Source organism: Anas platyrhynchos, chromosome 6, assembly GCF_047663525.1.
Source record: "Anas platyrhynchos isolate ZD024472 breed Pekin duck chromosome 6, IASCAAS_PekinDuck_T2T, whole genome shotgun sequence".
Classification (NCBI taxonomy): Eukaryota; Metazoa; Chordata; class Aves; order Anseriformes; family Anatidae; genus Anas; species Anas platyrhynchos.
The window spans coordinates 28,655,356-28,674,609 of NC_092592.1; the positions used below are offsets into that span (position 1 = coordinate 28,655,356).

General features: G+C 44.7%; 1 protein-coding gene across 8 annotated transcripts in view; it reads left to right on the plus strand.

The window, feature by feature from the left end:
- NEURL1 (neuralized E3 ubiquitin protein ligase 1) overlaps positions 1–19,254 on the plus strand; it is a 149,005-nt gene that overhangs the window by 110,393 nt on the left and 19,358 nt on the right. The gene's annotated exons all lie outside the window — the stretch shown is intronic.

The following is a 19,254-nucleotide window of genomic DNA, read 5'->3' on the forward strand; positions in this document are numbered from 1 at the left end:
TGAAAAGCAGGGGGAGAGTAATCCATTAAATTGTTCGCACTTTTTCAGTTGTCTAGACAGTGCTATACTGAAATAACAGAATGTGTCTCGCTGAAAAAGGAAATTCACTTAGGACTGCAGATCACATGCAGACAGCAGGGAGAAATTGTTGAAAAGCGTAGGGGAGCAGTGAGAGCAAGCTGTCCACCTGGGCACTGCATCTGGGAAGAAGGGCTGCAGCTTGAAGTGTCTCTCAGCTGCTCAGAGGCATCCTTCTGAAAAATAAGGGTTACGCGTACTGAAAGTTGAGAAAACTGCAAAGGAATGTATTTAGCTCCTACAGGTTATGTGTTCACAGTACTTGACAGGTCTGAGTGAAGGAGAAGAGTGAATTTGTTGTTATTTCTGTTGTCATGGGAGTGTTCCTCTGGCCCTGCGCTCCTCTGCATTGCACAACAAGCCCAGGATGCAGCTTCTGTGTAGGGGAAAGTGTGGCAATTCCCTTGAAAACCAGAACACTTCTTGATGTGTTCAGTTATTTTAGTGGAATTACAGCAGAGCTACTTTGTATTGGCTTGTTCCCACAACAGTTATTCAGGGTTTGCTCCTCCATGCTTGGTCTCCAGCACAGAGGAGATGCTGACTGCTTTATGGAGCAGAGCTGAATTTCAAGCTAAATTTAGGAGACTCTCATAACCAAACTAACAGTCTTGACTGATACAAAAGAGCTTTCTTCTTTGTCCTTGTTACCAGGACAATTTCCTCAGATATGCTTTTATTAAGGTATTCTGAAAGCAATGCTCCAAGTATCCTGAACTGTTTCTGCATTTTTGTATGTGGGTTGAAGCATGGACACAGCAATTTGGAAATACTACCCCATCTTACTGCATGTGAAGCCTGAAAGGAGCTTATGGCATGATACATAACGAAACCAAAGATAGAGTTCCTTCCTCTGATCGTGGTAGCAGATGAGCAAACAGAAGCCCAAGCGTCTCCTTTCTGTCTGTCAGCATCATCTTAACTGATCTGAAATGTATTTAAGCCAGTGCTCTGGCCAAGCTGTGCTTTGTGCTTCTCTCAGGAGATACCTCTGTGTGTGCAGACCAAAAGCAGAGACTCAGATCTGAAAAACTGAGTCATCAGACATGAAGTCTCTGATGATTTTCCTTAGATACTGGATGGAGGTGACAAATATGACCAAAGCAGAGGGCTGGGAAGGGTGACCTGATCCTAGGTGTCCTCCAAGGATTAGGAGCATAGCAGAAAGCCTCCTGCAGCTGACAGGGAAGGCTCAGCCACACAGAAGGCTGCTGAACCACGTGGTGGTAACAGCAAGGACAGGATGGATTGTATACTTCTCTCACACCAGCGTACAACAGATTTATTTAAAGTCTCTTGGGCTGTGTTTCCCACTTGAAACTGCACAGATTTCCACGAGAAGTTCAGCTGCTGGCCATCTGCTCACCAAAGAAACACTTAAAAGGGCCCTTTCTCCCTTTTAACACCTAAGAAGTTTCGACATTCAACAAGGCAGCACTGGACCTGTAATCGCAGGCCCTGGGACCTTCCTGCCCACAGACCTGCTGGGGACATTCAGAGCATCATGAGCTGCTCACAAGAGGAGGACTCGAGTCACAGGGATGAAATGGCATCCCTCTGTGGGGCAGACGGGACAGGAGTAGAAGCTAAGGAGCCTGACTTTCTGTCTCGGTGTTGAGCTCATTACAGCACAGCCTGTTCACAGCTGCACTGGGGGCTGCAGATGTGGTGGGAGAGTGGTGGTGGGGAAGCTTTGGGCAGGGCTGGCAGCACGAAGAGCAAGAGGTGGGAGAAGGGGACCAGGAGGAGTCAGATGGACATGTGTGTGGAGGGGAGGGAATCTTAATGGTGAAAACAGAGGTGGCAACCCCACCAAAACAGGTCAGGACAGAGAATAGCATTTTTGCTCTGTTTGGAGAATCCATAAATTAGTTTAGGACATGCTCACAATTTAACCAGGCCAGTGTTTCTAACCTGAAATCCTGTCCTCTAACATGGTGTTGGCTGTTAGCACTTTCCAATCTATTGTGTAAATAGATCGTATTTTAACATTTTGACAAACAGCTTCCCAGGAAAAGCTCCATTCCTCCAGTGCTTCCCCGGGGTCCCATTGTCCCGTACTGGTGTCGGGGTCTGATTTTTCCTTCCTGTTTCACATGAACGTGCAGAGCTTTGACAATTGCACTTTGTACTCTGGAAATACGAATGCCTTCCAAAGCTCGAAGGAGCCTTTTGGTTTTTGAGACTGACCTTTGATTTCCACTGACAGCCAGGATGGATTTCTGCAATTTTTCATGTTGCCCAGGGCCTGACATTGACTAATAGGAATGGATATTCAGCAGGAGTGGTAGGAAAGTCTCGGTGATGAGATTTATTCATGCCGTCCATGCACGCTTTCAAAACTGTAGGGCTGAATTCGTGTTTGGGGTGAGTGGAGCAGTGTTACAACAGGGGTGAATTTAGACCATTACTCCTGAAAGCACAGAGCTGCTCTTTCATTCAACCCCACCCCAGATCTGTCTGATTAACAGCAAGCAGTCTGTGCTGCCTCAAGGATTTCGGTAACTACATGCAAAATCACATGCTTTTCTGTTGAAGAACAACAGCGAGTATTTGCCTTTCATTTATCTTACTTAAGAAAACAGAGAGATTCTGCCTAATTTTACTGGAATAGTCCCTTGCTGGATGGAAAATACTAGCTATACAAAAATATGTAGCAGGACGTAGCTCACTGTGTTTGAGAAATGTTTCTGTAGAACTTCTGCACTGACCACACAAGGGACACGTGGGGGAGACGACACACAGGAACCGGGGGCATTGGAGAGGCTATTTTGCTTCTGGTTATGTTTTTATTGCTAGCTGGGGTCACTACCAGCACCTTCACCACCCACGTCCTTCTGCCCCAACCCCTCAGACAGAATCACGTCTGTGCTTGGGCTTGGCTGTGCCACCTACAGAGAAGGTGCCATGTGCCCGTGGCTGGGGACTCAACGGTGAAGGGGGAATTTGGGTCCAGTTTTATCTTTCCCAGTGGGGCAGATGGGGAATGCAGGGGATAGGAGAGGGAGTATTATTATTATTATTATTATTATTATTATTATTTATTATTTCCTCTGCAATTAGTCAAAGATCTCCGAGGGTATTTCTAATTGTAGATAAATTGTGAAAACCCTCATAGGAAGCTTGGCCACAGGGCACCTGTGATAAAGTAACACCTGGTTACACTGGGGCTCCTATTTTACAATTCTTCATTCAGGTCTCTAGCTGTCTGTGAGTATAATTTCACACGATTAAAACAAAACTGACTTTAATAATTGATTAATTCCTCCCTGTCTTCCATGTCTGCAGCAGGGAGGATGAGTGGAGCATTTTTCCTCCTGTTTGCTAGTTAAACTTTGCAGTGAACCAGCAAAGGTTACAATTAAGGGAGAGTTTATTTTTTATTTTTATATAAGTGAAGGATGTGGAAACAGTCCACCTTTGCCTCAGATTTTGTACAAGGCTATTGTAATTTTTTTCCAAAGCATAAATTTTGGATCAGGCTTGATCTGGCAACATTGGTTTTAGTCCAGGGTTCCTTTGAGCCAGCCACTTATCCTCATGGGCACTGAGCTGGATTTTACAGAAGTCGAAAACTGCATCTGCATCACCTTAAATGCTCTCACCACCCCTCGTGGGCCCTAGCGACCACAGCTCATCCCTGGCATGACAGCTGATGGCATTCTCACCCCAGCAGCCAGCTCATAAGCTCAGCAGTCCATCCCATGAGGGTGACTACTAAAGGATCAGCACGCATTTACTTGGCTTTTTTTTTTTTTTTTTTTCTTTTAAGTGCTCTCTTCTGCCCCTTTGATCAGAATTTGGCACTGGTTCAGGCAAAACACGAACCAAGCAGCCCCTTTCCCAGCATCCAAACCAATGTGAGAATTTGAAGCTGATGTCAAAATAAAGATTTTCAGCTCACGATTCATTTGGGCATAAGCATGCACTGTCTAAAGAAAGATCCTCAGAGAAATTCATCTGCTGAATCCTTCACCTCTGAAGGACCCCAAATATAGTGCTGTACACCATGTGCCTCTTCTTGTGGGTGAGATATTAAGAGCTTATTTATTTATTAGAAAGTGGTTTACAATGTAAGTAAATTTGTGAGTTCCAAGTCTCTCTCCCAGCTGCCAGATGTTGGGAGGATGTTTATGGCCACTGTAAATAAATTCTTAGCTTAATACAAATACATTTTTAGAAATCAAGGGCTGATGGCTGGCCGTTTATGGTGTGGTTGAGGATTTATCAGTCCCTCAGAATATGAGAAAGAAAACAAACAGGATATCAGATATTTAAAAATTCACGGGAAAGAAAAACCCCGAAGTTGTTCTTCATTCATGGTGCTGGGGGCTCAGGTCCGTGCTGCTTCTGCTGAGCTCTCTCAAGTCTCATCAAATCAGGGAGACTCAGCATTATTCAGGATCTGGCCCAAGCATTTTGGAGACTGCAAAAGCTGAGACTTAGTAGTGCAGAGAGGTTTCTCCTGTGCCAAATGTGTATTTGCAGATTGCTTCCTGCAGCTGAGTGACCTTTGCTAAGGTCAGGTTTAAATGAGGGAGAGCAGATGCAGTGGAGCCAGCAGGGCAACAAGGTGGGCAAGCACAAGGAATGGGCTTTATGTTGTGGCTGAAGGTGATGAGGACTGAGCAGCACCTGTGATTACTGGCAGGGGGTGACTCAGGAGGGGGACCTGCTTTCCAGACACAAATAGGACATGGAATTAAAATGGAGCTGGAGGAATTTCCTTTTCAAGGCACGTGCGCAGTGAGGAATTAGAAACCGGCGATGTGATGTCAGGGTGCACGTGGGATGCTCGGTATGTTTTTTTGTGAAAAGTCTCTGTGCCTCAGGGAGGAATGGGAAGAAATGAAGGATTACGGATGCTTCATTTGAGTGCTAGGTCTATTTTCAGCCTTGATGGGGATGGCAGCAGAGGGCCTGCAAATATCAGCAGAAGCTGTGGGCTGCTTCTGCCAGAATGCGTTGTAGTGGCTGCACATTCCTGCCCCGCGCTCTCCATAGCAACATATTTTCAGTGTAAAATATCAGAAACAGCCGAATAGTTGTGAGTGCCGTCCCTCCTCGTGCACGGGAGAAATCTGGTGCTGCTGAGCTGCAGCAAGGCAGAAACCATCCTCACCTCAGCCAGCAGCCTGCACTGGGCTTTCAGTCTGGGGCTGAAATGCAGCTTTGGCACTGGGAGGTGCCTGGGTGCAGGCACTCATAGGGTTTTTGTTCATTATGGAGGAAAAGTGTCCCTTTTCTTAATACTTGTCTGCAGCAGGACAGAGTCAGATGTCCCAATGCAACAAGGTTTGCCCAGGATCCAGTGTTACATCTAGTTAATTTAGGGCCAAATAACATTTTTGCCTGGTGCCATCCCAATCCTTTTCAAAATGCCACTGGACTGCCCAAACTTTGAATTTAGCTGCACAGCTTACTTCTATCTGTCCCTTGAATCATTCCCATCCTGCTGATTTCTGAGGCTGGCACTATGTGTGCTTGGGATGGCTTTGGGACACATGGCAGGTACAGACAGCAGTGGTGGAGCATCCTCTGAGCAAGCACGGAGCTGCTGTCAAAGGAGTCATCTCCAGGAGCTCTGCCTCCAGACACCCATGGAGCAGGAGCACTCAGCAGGATGGCAAAGGCACAGAGACAGTGACAGCATTGAAAACACCCATGCTGAATGACTGGGAGTGCTGGGGAATGAGGCTGCTGACCTGGAAAACAAGCTGGGATGAAGAAATGTCAGATTTCTGTAGAGAAGAGGGTTTCCCGGAGGGCTGAGAGGTGGAGAAAATAGACTCTGAAGGTTACTTGGGATGGCTGATTTCAAATGGACTGTGAAGCATGCTGTAGCTCTGGTGCCTCTGGGAAGGGCCACGCCAACACCCTGCTGCAGCTGAGACTCGTCTTCCAAACCTGGGCACTGGGGCTTGACCAGCAGTCAGCAGGAGGCATGGGTGTAGAGGTGACCTCCTCCAGACAGAGCTGGGCAAGATGGTAGGGCTTGGGATGCCCCATGGTGGCTGTCGACAAGCCGGCAGGTGGAGGCACTCTCTGTTCTGTGGCACTGGCAATCTGGCCCTCCCCTAGTAACGCTTATACAGCATGTGGGAGGAAGGGAAGGCTGCAGTAACTCGGAGTCTACCTAAGTTTTAGGTTTCTAAGCCTGCTCCCCAGGCCAGCACCAAGGTCGGTCGGTGCCTGTGCACCACTGCGCCCTAGCGGAGCGTGGGGAGGACTCAGCTCAGCTCCGGGATGGAGGCTGGGGCCTTGCCTGGGGAGGCCACGGGTTAGGCCCTGCCATGGCTGGGCAGTCACAGCTGGCCGCCAGGACACTGCAGTAAAACTGCAGAGGGATGCAGAGCTGTAACGTGGTTTAATGTGGAGAATAAAGGCCTGACAGGGCGCACACGCGGCAGCTCGCTGTCCCTCCCCGACCCTCTTCTCCCCGTGCCGTGTTTATCGTGCCCTCTCGCTGTGTTATGTCTAATTCGGGCCGCGAGCTCCCCTGGGATGGGACCTGCCATTTTTAACTGCCAGGCGCAAAGCACACCTAAGCCACCTTATAAATAATATTTCTGTGCTCGGGGAAACTTGACACGAGGACGTAAAGGGGTAGCTATGGCAACGGCTGTCCGTGTGTTTTGTGTCTCCTGTAAAGAGCAAAGCGGGGCTGGTAGCACAGCTCCAGCCTAAGCGGAACAGAGCACGCATGGCGTGGTGGGCCCGGCCTGCACACATCCTGGGCCTTCTTCTGGGAGAAAGTCATGGCACTCCTCTTTTTTAATTCTTGTTTTGTTATGAAAAAGAGTCATAGAATAAAAATTCAGCCTGTAGTAATCCTTCTTTCTTTGATTTAGATGTTAGAGTAATGCTAGATTTGAGTACATCATCTGCTTTTTCCTCTCTTCCAGCTTTTACAAAAGGTATGGATTTTAGCTCTGTGCATTCCCTGTGCCATCCTTTGGCAGTCAAAAATGGATGCAAATGTGAGTTATCCAGACTTTTGCACTGAGCTGTGTCAGTGCTTGGTAACAAAGAACATTTTCTCTGTTGAAAATGAAAAAACAAGCACACATTTTAAAAGTCAGTGCTATTATAGCACCCGGAATGGTTGGAGTGCACTGAGCAGAGTGGTGAGAGGGACCATTTTTCTCTGATAACCGGCTCTGGGATCCATCCCAGATTCCTCAGACTGAACAAGACATCACTGGCGCTGGCGAAGACATTTCAGTCAAGCCCAGCAATTTTTATTATTATGTAGCAAGGATTTGATAGTTCCCTACAACAGTTCAGAGTACGTGAAGAGAAGTTCACAATAACATTGTCACCAAATACTGCTTTAAAGTTTGCCGCAGAAGCTGTAGAGAAATTTAGTCTATTAATGGGGTGAAAAATCCTTGCATCCCTGTACTGGTTACCATCTCTTTAGCCCATGTAGATCTCAGCTGGGTACTTGCCTGTGATATTGCTGTATTGACTCTTCTATTGCTGACTATACTCAGTTCAGTCTAATCTCCAAAACAAGGCTTGTTCATGACATTCTGGAGCTAAATATCACCCTTTACAAACCGTCAAAAATAGAGGGTTGATCAACAATTTCCCAAATTAGAGAAGTACAGCATCATGGAATAACAAAGGGTGACAATGAAGATGTAGGAGTTTAACAGTTAGAAACCTGAAAGTGCACGAGTGAACCCGGGTACCCAGTCCTAGGCAAATAGCTGCAAAAACAATGCATTAGCAGCAGGTAAGGAAGAGGTTTAGAGCATACGTCAGTCAGAGAGGGTGACCTTCGGCATCAGCTGAAATGTTAAATCCTAGTGAAAATGCACGGACAGCACAATGGGGCATCATGTGGCAAAAGGCAGCTGCTGAGAAATGACAGAGGAAGGTACCTGCCATGGTCATTTAACAAGAGGTCAAAAAGGAAAGGAAAACCACCCTGTAGAAAAGGAAGAGAGTCAAAAAAAAATAATAATAAAAATCACGGCATTTTTAGGTGCCTGTGTCTTCACCACCCCTGGCCCCTCCTTCACAAGTCCCAAGGATCAGTAATAGCACAAACCAGTTGTAAAGTCAGGTGTCTCTATGGTGGTATGTTTATAGCTGGTGTGGTGTTTTTCTGAGGAAGCTGTGAAATGACCCCAGGAGGGTTTTTTTCCCCTGCGTCTGTGCATGACTCAAATCTGACAGTCCAGCACAGGACTGTTGGAGTCATTCCAGGCTGGCTTCAACTCCAGGATCCCAGCAGGACCAGAGTTTTTTAAGCTTATAGCAGCAGGTGAGAAGGGAGGAGGAAGAGGAAGAAAAGCAGTGCTGTAGGAAGGTGGGATGTGGAAAGAGCAGAAACTTTTGGCACCCGAGTCCTCAGGCCAGGCTCCCTTCCTCAGGGGGCTGAGGAGGGTTTGTCTGCTGGGGCTGCAGCTGAATTCAGCATCAGGCAGCGCACGTCAGATGGACTCTGTTCATGCAAATCCCTTGGCTTCAGCAAGGTCACACTGCCCTGATTGACAGCCAGACTGCAGCCCTCTGGCTTAGTCTTATTTATACTTTCTACTTGCAGCTTCAGAAAAGCCTCCTGTTGTTCTGTCTGAACCTTTTGAGGCCACGTCCTATCATCTGTGCATTTAAATCAGCTTTACTGATAGCCAAGGTGTTGAAGCTTTCCCTGGGGTAAGTGAGAGCAGAATTCACCTCTGCTTCAGGAGTTAGGTGAGACTCTGGTAACAAGATGCATAGTTTCTTTAGTTCAGGGCATCAAAATAATTTGTGAAGAAATCAAAAGCCTAATGGGCATTTGTCATGACTGAATATATAAAGAATTTATGGAAGAGATGAACTTTCCAATTGCATACCTTGGCAGAATTGAGCATCAACTCTCCCTCCTAATTTCATCCATCTGTGACAGCTAAAATGACTGATTCAGGGCTACTATTTTAGGAAATCTCCTTTGCTGCTTACTCCTCCAGCAGCATGCAATGGGACAATGGTGGAGACTGGAGTTTGCCATAAGAACTTTTTTTTTTTTTTTGTCAGGGAACATAGTTTTTAAATCTTTCCCTGTGTAGCCCTGGTGCAGAAAATTATGTTGATTTGAGACTCGTGTGTATGTCCTGTTGTATTCAGTGGGATATAAGTATTTGTTTAGATGATGTGGATGCTTAAGTGCTGTTGTGAAATGGAATAGACCTAAACAGGTGCTGAACTTTTCTGAATTGGTTCTGACTGCAATAGTTGTGTTATTTTAGACCAAGCTCATCAAAGAAAGCCTTGATTTACTGTTCCTGTGCATCAGTGGGAGAATGGTTCTTGCAGACCACAGAAGCTCTGGAACAGGAGTGCAGTAGATGGGGTGTAATAGCTGCAGTGCCATTTTGTACATGTGTAAAACAAGTCAGACATTTTTTGAGAGCTTCTTCATATGAGATTCTGGGGTAGAAATTCTCCAAGAAGTGGATATTGGGAATCAAGACAAAGAAAATATCGTGGACAAATAGCATTATGTGCATTCTTTCAGAAATGTAATTTCATCTTTAGGTGAGGAACCAGCATGGAGGAGGAGAGATGTTCTGTAAACTTAATTAGTCATTGCTAAAAAAATTGAAACAATTTTGGCAAACTGTAGTTGCTTTCTTTCATTATTTTCAAAATGATGTATTTCCATTTTGAGTCTTGAAATAACATTTTAATCTTGAGAATTGCCAGAGCAATTTCTAAATAAGCCCCAGAAATCAACTGCAGTAGCTCTTGGTTCAATAGTCATTTGCTTTGATAAAAGGAAGTGAGATAAACTGAGTGCTTTGTTTCAGGTTATCCTGAAATGCTGTATCTTTTCAATCTAATTTTTCTTCAGGCAGTGGACTGAAATATTAAGTGTTATCACTGCCCTTCGCAGGTTGTGTCTTCACTAGAAAATGTTGTATTCTTAGGTTCTGTTCGTTAGGTAATTGCAAGGAGGCAAAATCCCTCTGATGCCCAGACCATTCATCATTTATCAGTGCCTTTAGCAGACCAAAAGGGACTGCAACGAGCCCCAGAAGAGGCACTTTATGGGCACAGGTGATCACTAGCAGCATTTCTCTGATTCCTAAGGGAGTGGGGAAGACCTAGTGGTGTATTTCAGGTCAATGAGCAGTGATGCTGAGTGAGATGCTGGACCTTGAGGAGGCTGTGGCAGGGACAAGGGGGTTGTTGCTGCATTGGCTGCTCAGCTGGCTGTAAAGCTGTCAGCAGTGGTAGGAGCCTCTCGCTGGGACATGTGGTGAGGAGTTAGGGAAGTACTCATCATCTCCACTCCTGGCAGGAAAACACAGGGGGAAATGAAAGCAGGTGAAAAAGGATAAATGCAGGGTACATAAATACCACAGGAGGGAGGATGATGGATGGGAAGGAGGGAGAAAGCACTTGTTTGGAAGAAAATTGCTGTCAGATGATTCAGGGGGTAAAGGGATGTGTCTGATGTAGCTTGGAAATTGGCTGTGAGCACCGAGATGCTATGGAAACATTCTCACAGTAATGCAAAGAGCATTAGAAATAGAGTTGTTGGAGGGCCCATAGCAATCTGAGACAGTAAATGGTAAAAAGTAAAGCTGTGGGGTTAGCTCTGCATGTAATGCTGGGCTACTGTCTTACTTCAACAGGTACGATAAAAGTGGGTCAACATTTTTAGGAGACAAGGAGAGTAAAAGGGATGATAGTGCTGGTGGAGCCACTGGGTATGAAAAGAGGGCCCTGTAAAGTTATTAGACAACCAGGAATTGTAATTATTGCTTTAATTTCCCATGGAGAAAGAAAATAAAGAAGAAGAAGAAAAAAAATAACTTTTCTAAAGAGGAATTAACATTCAAAGTTCAGGAAGCTTCAGATGAAGCGACAATTGTCAGACTCCATGGAGAATTAGGTCTTGCACAGGTAATTAAAACAAGTAGTAAAAGATTTTCCAGTGGTAGAAAGAATGAGAGGCCATGTAAAGAAAAGGTAAGACACTGTACAGAGGGGGGCAGGACTGAGATTAAAAATAGTGCAGCTATGATCCTAGAAGTGCTGATTGCTTTTCTGTGGTTTGTACCAGGAATAATAATATCCGATCATGGAGTCCAGCAGGTCTGGGGGAATAGAGATAGAAATCCTTTCATTGGGGGTGGGAGAAAAATTCAGAGAGCGTGTGAGTGGGAGATAGATTAAAGAGGGAATGATGGGGATTAACTGGTCTCCACAAAACCAAGTCACTTGATTTCTGTTGAAACCTTCTTTCTATGACTTCATGAGGAATTAGGAAACATCAAATGGAAAACCCATGAACACGTTAAAGGGAACCAGACAAGGAGGTGCCAACATCCAGAGGTGGCTGTGGCAGTGCTCAAGCACGTCCTTAACCTGAGGACATCTGCCTGTCTGCGTGACCACTGGCTGGGGAAGATGAGTTTACCCAGAGTGAAAAGCCTTCCTGGACAAAAAACAAAATGTGTTGTTTGTAACACAGAGGCTGCCAGCACCCTGCAGACTCTGAGCATCAGCTTTTGTGGAAAAGAAAACAAATCCACAGCCATAACACGCGTATGGAAGTTTGTTCTTCATAATCTGCTGTCAGGCTCTTTCAAAACATTCATATTTGCTAAGGAAAACAGTAATTTATTTTAATTCTATGAGGCTAGTTATGTTTTTTTGTGCCATTTCATATGTTCAAATCAATTTGACATGCTTACAGATGTTATGCAGAATTGCATGAATGTTTGTTATGAACCAGACTGGTTCAGAGCACTTTGTTACATAGGACATGTCCCAAAACTATGATTTATAAGTCAGTACTCAACCTTTGTACCTTAAACTATAGTCTATCCATGTACGAAATTGTATGCTTTCATTCCATAGACGTTATTAAAAAATATGCAGATGATCAATTCAATTACTAAGCTGGCCTGGAAGCCACAGTTGTTCACTCTGGCTTAAAAACATCTGTAATTCTCTTAAAGTCAGGGTTTTGTATTATTTTCTTTCTGGATATTCCAACTCAGAGGCTTGCAGTACATAAGCACACATTCCTTTCCCTCTTTTAAAATGTGTGTTTGTTTTTTTTTTTCTTTCTTTCTTTGCTTGCTTGTTTTGTTTGTTTGTTTCTGATTTGTTTTGCTCTGATATTTCATCTGTACTCTGAGTACAGCACTGACCGTTCATGACAAGAAACCCGTGATAATCCTGGTAAGTGAAGGAAGGCTATTTGTATCCTTAGGACACATGTCCTTAGGCAGGACACCTGATGTACTTAATGGTACAAAGGTGCCATTCCCTCAAAAGCAGGATTTGGTGCTAACAGCCACAGGAATTTGTGCAAGGATTTAATCAAACATCTAAGAGCCAGTAACAATGAAATGGCAAAGTTTTTCTCTTCCATCCCATTTATATCACATCTCCAAAACTGAACCATGCAAACCAAACAGCTTTAGTGCTCAATCTCTCCCAAAATGCCTGGAAAGAAATGTTGATTTTGATCCAAACAAACAGGAACACAAAGCAAAGGCCAGTCCAGTGAGGTGCTAATCAAGCAGTGTTGGTTTCCAATAATTTCTGTGAAAGCAGAAGATGTTCATAGCCTTGCAGCTGGATCCACAGGGTCAATGGTCTGGCTTCTTTTGCAGACCAGTTTTAAAATCTGGTGACAATTTTTGCATAATCGTGAACGACTTCTCCCACAGATGAACTCCAGCTTTGGTTTCTTTGTAACCCTTGGAGTGGACTTTGATGTCTGCCCCTTGGTTACAGCAGTAATTCTCTCTGATGTTTTCAGCTGTATTGGCAAGACAACTGACTGTCTTTTCAGAAAGCTAGTTTGGATTGTGTTGGTTGTGGGCAAATAAATGGGCTCAGCTGATTTACATAGCTCTCCTTCCTGCAATGAAAATGGCTGCTGTATCAGTTAGCTCGGCTTCCAAATTGCAACGAGCAGGAAGCCAGAATTTGCATGTAGCCATTAACTCCCACATTAGACATGGGAATGCACATAAAAAACACATTTGTCCTCCACTGACCATGCAGTGAAGCCAAGCTGGTGTGTTGACGAAGAAGGAATTATTGGACAGCAGCTTCCATACTGACCATCGGGATCCCGTAATGGATGAGGGGCCCCAAGGAAGTTGAGTTTTGAGGTGACGGGAGGAACCTGCTGATGGAAGCAGAGGAGCAGCAGGTAGAGAATAAAGCACTGAGTGAAGAGGTGGGAAATGGGAGGGTGCAATGTGGGAAATGGGGTGGTTTTGTTGTGCCTTGGGCTGAACCCCAAGAGGTTTCAATCAAGAACTCTGCTGGAGAAATTGACTGTTCCCTTGGACTGTCCCCATCCCACAGTTTCCAGTCTATAAAATAAGAACATTAATCCTTTCTGCCTCCCACTCACCGTTTATATCTCTCTTCTGTTCATGCGGTGAGGAGCATCTTCTGCTGCAGAGCCCAGCAGCTGGGTCCTGATCTTCGATGCTGTTTGCCCCAGAGCAGATTTTGCTGTCTCTTAAAGAGCACCCTGGGCATCGTACACATATAGCTGCTACAAGTGAAATCATCTGTTGGCTGTAGCTTTGCATATATTCCTGTAATCATGCAAAAAAAGAGAGGAGCCAAAGCAACGAGAGCAGAAGGAAGCAGCTTTATTTGAAACGGGCTATTTATACTATCAACGAAATAGACAGGCACATGTGCAGGTATTGTATAAGTAGGTGTTTATTTAACTGATGTCCTTGATTCTATGTGGGTGTTTTGCAAGGAGAAGGAATGGTTGATCTGAGGCAATAACTTGGGTCGTTTGATTTCTCGGTTGTTCATAAAGGGAAATGTACTTTGTAGAAGTGAATTCCTAAGTATATGGCAAAGGAGGTTTTTAGTCTGAATCATTCCTTTGAGAGATTTTAAACATTTGCCTCCCACATGCTACAATAATTCTTGAAAGTGGCTTCACTGCATGATCCGAGAAGCTGCATTCTGGCGCCTGATGGTTTATGAGAAGTAAACACAATGGAGTGGTCTCGGATCATATAAATTCAGGATTTAACAGTAACAAGCGGGGAGGGGAGGGGGAGACCTGTGTGCAGCATCCCAGCAGCAGCATCCACTCGGGCGTGCGGGTCTCGGCAGCGTTACGCTGAGCGCAGCAGAGCCCAGCCTCCTCCCCAGACCTCACATGGAGCGTACAAACTTGCAGAAAAACAAATAGTTTTACAAGTGTCTGCTCTGACACGCTGCCAGCAGGCAAGAGCACTTTGGACGTGCTCTGTGAGTGGAGTTTTGTCTCTTAATGACCATGAGCGTGGCCTCGGCTTTCTTCACTTCTCAGTTTTTCCTCCATGTTTATTTTAAGTAAGGGTGATTTTCACTCTCCTGTTTGCTTAGCTCGTCCTGGTGCAGTAAAACAGTTAAGATACACGTGGCAGAGCCTGAGATAGCCTAGAGCAAGAGCATCCTCTGGTAGTGAGGACATCTCAGACACTGAGAGTGCAGCAGGCTGCAGCAGATCAGCTTCCATTTGCCCCTTAATTTGGGTGAATTTTGAACCCAGGGCCACACGGCAGCTCTCCTCTTCCAAGATCCAGTCAGGGCTGCTCTTCTTCTTTCCAGTCGAGGTGGTGCTGTGGACTGGGTGCTGTACACACGCTGGAGAAGCTGGCAGCCAAAAGGATTTGGGAGCCAGTATTGCTCCTTGCCCCCAGGTCACAATGATCTTCATCCTTCATTTCTGCGGGATTAGTGAGAATATAATTTGTTTCCATTTTGCTGAGTTTTCAGTCCTCGGCTGCCTTAGAGCTCATAATAAATGGAGCTATAAACGATGTATAGAAATTCCTCTGGCTACTTCTGGGCTGAAGCGTGGTGGTTCCCAGCAGCATGCATCAGCTCGAAACGACTGGCTCAGCAAGGCAGCAAGGACTGCGGTCAGGATTAATACCCACACTCCCACGATGGGGACCACGGGGCTGTGTGTGATGAAGGGTTTCCAGGAGCATAGGTTTGCTTCTTGTCCCGATTGCATTTGAGGGTGATATTATTTTACAGCCTAATACATCTGCCTCGTATTTCAGAGACATCCCCTTCAATGGCAAAGTGTTGCCAGATGTGCAGTTGGCTGCACAAGTCTGCTGTGGACCATGGAGGAGATGGTGCTGGAAGGCCCGTTATCCTCCCTGCATAACCCCGTGTGACAGATAGCACAGATAGTGGGGAAAGCAGCCTGCCTTTGAGCTCCTGAGTAGGAATGGAGCTGCTCCAGCATGGGAGTGCTACGGTATAACTCCTGCAGTTGTACATTTACACAGTCCATTCCTGTAGGTGCCACTGACTATAGGCTGTCTTTTTGTAGCTTAGCACCTGTGAGGTACTTTGGTCATGGGAAATACATAGTGAGCACCAGTACACATTAAAAATAATATTACCCGGTGGAATGAGGGCTCAAAAGAAGAGAAATGCACTTGTGAAGAAGTAAAGCAAAGAACAGAAGGAAGGAAAGAACATGGGGATGTGCACTGGAAGGAGAGGAACATGCCAGCAAGGTTCTGACCTTACCAATTCCTTATTCTACTTAGTAGCAGAGGACAGAAATTTTCTCCAGACACAACGAATCCCTAGGTTGTTATTTGTGTTCTCAGCATCTCTCTCTCCTGGGAGGAAAGATCATTAGAAATGGGACGGGTTCTTACATTATCAGGTTATCAGCCTGATTCCCAAAATCTTAAGGCTTTGGTTGTTGGTTTATTGTTTTTTTTTTTTTTTTTTTTTTTTTTTTTTTTTTTTTTTTTGTGTGTGTGTGTGTGTGTTTTTTGTTTTAGTCATAAGTCTCAAGTTTGATTTACTTATGTTAGGTCTTCTCTAGCTCATTCTGGAGGGTGGTTGCAGCCCACTCAGTTTATGTGAGGCTGGAGGCTTGCTCCAGTCTCAGAAAACTCATGGAGAGGAGGAGGTCAGCTTCCCTAGAGCTAGCAGTTAAATCTGGAGTTTCCAGTATGTGCATGCATGTGTGTGGGTGCCAAGTTCACTCTGCCTTCTCAAATCCTCTACAGGTGTGTGAATCCCTGCTGCTCATGACCTTGGAAAGTCAACTCTTCAGGCAGTAACAAACAATACTGAAAAGGAAAAGAAGGAAATAATGATTTGACAGCCTGATGGCAGTACATCCCCTTTGGGTTTGTGTAGGGCTGAGGTGATTTGTGCATGCTGGTGACTAGAAATGCATTTGTGTTTGAATGTGCACATCGATACAGTAAACACGCATGCATGCGATAACTGTAATAAATATATATTACTTTTATTACACATGTTTAAGGAAATAGATGGTCTTAAGAAGTCAACACTTGGCAGCGGTTCAAATAAAAGGCGGTAGTGACACACTTCTGATCTGGATGCAGCAATTCCAGCTGCATCTGGCTGTTCACCAGCACCTCGTAACCTCTGTTTTAAAGTGTTGCTGCAGTCACTGTGAGCCTGCAGAAAGCAGGAGGCTCCTCCGTGCCCTCCGAGCAGGAAAACGGAGAGCTTTGAAGCCTCTTGTCTGAGGAAGATACCTCAAGTTAATTTAGTATGCAAGGAACCAGCTGCTGAGAATATAAATTTTGTAGATATACATCGCTAAAGAGGGGGAGAAAACAGAAGACTGCTGAACTGCTTAAGTGCCCTTCATCTCTACTTTGCTAAATAAATTACTCCTACTCATTTTTTTATTTTTAAACAAAGCCAGAAGAAGATACAAAGCAATTTGTGAAGTCAGGCCTCCTTTGCAAAAATTCAATATGCCTCAGGTTCTTGAACTGAGGAGCAGAAAATTTGTGTTTAGTGGAAATCCTTTCTGCTTTGGCTAAGGTTATATCACTACTGGAAATTTAAGTCTATGAATACAGCATCGGCATCAGAACTGGACTGATGCAGAAGTCAACAAAACCTCTCTGGGCAGCCAGCCTGTGCCAAGCTGCATGTGGTGGTGGCCCTGGGACCCTTTTCGTATTGAACAGTCTCATCACATAAAGTCATTCTGTCTTTTTGATGTGTGCTTTTGGTTTGTCTCTGCAAATAGAAATGTTCCTGAATGCACTTACATGAAGAGTCCCTCCTTTGTAGGCATTAAAAGTCAGTTGAGCAGCTGGGTCTGTGTTAGCAAGGTGGTAAATGAAGCTTTGGGGGAAGAAAACAACTTGTTTCTGGGTTCCTTTGGGGAACGAAACTGCTCAAAGTCACCCCATTTGTTTCACATTTCACCAGGATTGCTCTTTCGTAGCCCTTGGCTGTTATCACTCATTCTGGTTAAGTGGCATCCCACATCTCTTACAACTTATCTGCCACCCCAAAAGATGAATCCCACTTCATTTTACTTCATATGCGATGGGATTGTTTTTCTTCTTTGGTTGGCTATCTTGTGATTTGTGAAAAAACAGAGCCCTGGAGCAGGCCAGCATCTCCTGAGAGTCATCTCAAAATTTTCACAAACTTACTTCAAATGCCAGTAAACTGCAATCCTTTTTTTCCATGGATATTTGCAAACATTAATGAACTAAGTCTCACAGTCAATCCCATATGCTTGAGACATCTTATCCCTTATGTGGCTAGGCATCTGAGCTACTGATGGGTTTAAGTAAAACAGTTGGAAGCGTAACCCTGGTTTGCTATCACTGCCATGTGTCTTGGCTGCGGAAGAACTTCATCTCTCTTAACCTCTTTTCAGATAGAAAGAGATATTTTGTCCAGCAGCCAAAGGGAAATGCAAGCATCCTGGTGGAAAACAAGCTGTTTCAAAACCCTGGCTGCAAGCTACCCACACATCACAGTTGTCAGCCAGGCTGCACATGCATAGTTACAGGGAATAAAATAGAAAGGACCTTCTGTTCCTATTCAGAAAGGTCTCTACCCATTCACCTACACCAAAGGATCGTCATCAGCTGCCAGTATTAATTTGTTCTCCTCTGTGGATTTCCAGCCAAAAGAAGGCAAAATAAATCTAATTCTATCCAGTAGGGGCACTTGCAATGCAAATGCGAGCCCATATATTACAAAGCATTAGTGCAACCTGTTTCTAAATTACTTGGGGTAATTTTTGATTTTATTTATTCCTCTTTTTTCTTTAATTAACTTTTGGGAAGAGAAGCTGAAATATCAGTTTGGGGAAAATCAAATATGAGAAACAAAGCCCTTTTTTATTTTGAGACTGTGCTTCCCTTGTAATAGCAGATTATTTAAAGAGAAGCCTGGAATAATCCAGTTAAAGCAAAGCAAAGATCTCTGCTGAAGCCAAATTGTGTGTGGGTGTGCTCTTGTCAGGGCTCCCAGAAGAGATGGGCAGGAACGGCTGTTAGTCAGACCTCACCCATCGCGAGAGATGTTGGTTATTCAGAAACTGGCATTTTGTTTTGGCACACCAGGGCAGAACCACTACTCTGGTGTACCAGGAGAGGGCTCATCCCATGGGGAAAATCCTGAAATAACCTGGGTTCCTGCTCTTTTGTTATCATAAAAGAAAATCCCAAGGAGACGTGGCTGGAAGAGGTGTCCCCTGCAAGGGTCTCACCCATGGGATAGGACTGAGTCTCTGCTCCTCTTCCTCTTCTTGTTGTTCCACCTTGTGCCATGTTTGCGCCAGATCCTGGGCTGGGATCAGGCAGTGTTGCTTTGTGCCGCTGTCAGGGGATTGCGTTGTATGGGGTGTTCCCACCTCATGTCATTTGGAGCCTGGCTTGAAGCCACAACACAGTCTTCAGGCTTGGGGCAGGCATAGCTCCTGTGGGGAAATAGTCGATATGGGTCATAGCTTATTGTAATTTTTGCAGAGAATTCTCCACATGCTCAGCTTTCTTACAGAGAATAGTCTCTTGATGCTGATAGGCTTCGTGCAGCAAAGAAAGTTAAGCATATGTATAAATCTTTGCATTATCTCAGCTTACTTTTATAATCTGTTCAAGTAATGTTTTTTTTTCTTTTTCTTTTTTTTCTTTTCTTTTTTTTTCTCAGTATATTGCTCTTTGAAATTTCTATGGTAACAGTGTAGCTAAGAATATGTTAAATAAAAGTAATTTAAGCATTAAAGGCAGGTGATTATGTTTCCTGGAAAAAGAATTGAATAAATTGATGATTAGCTCTTGAAACAGCAGGTAAGGCCAACAAAGAGGATAAGGTTCAATTCTGTTTCCACTGATGGGTACGAATACGTAAGCGTCATCTTTC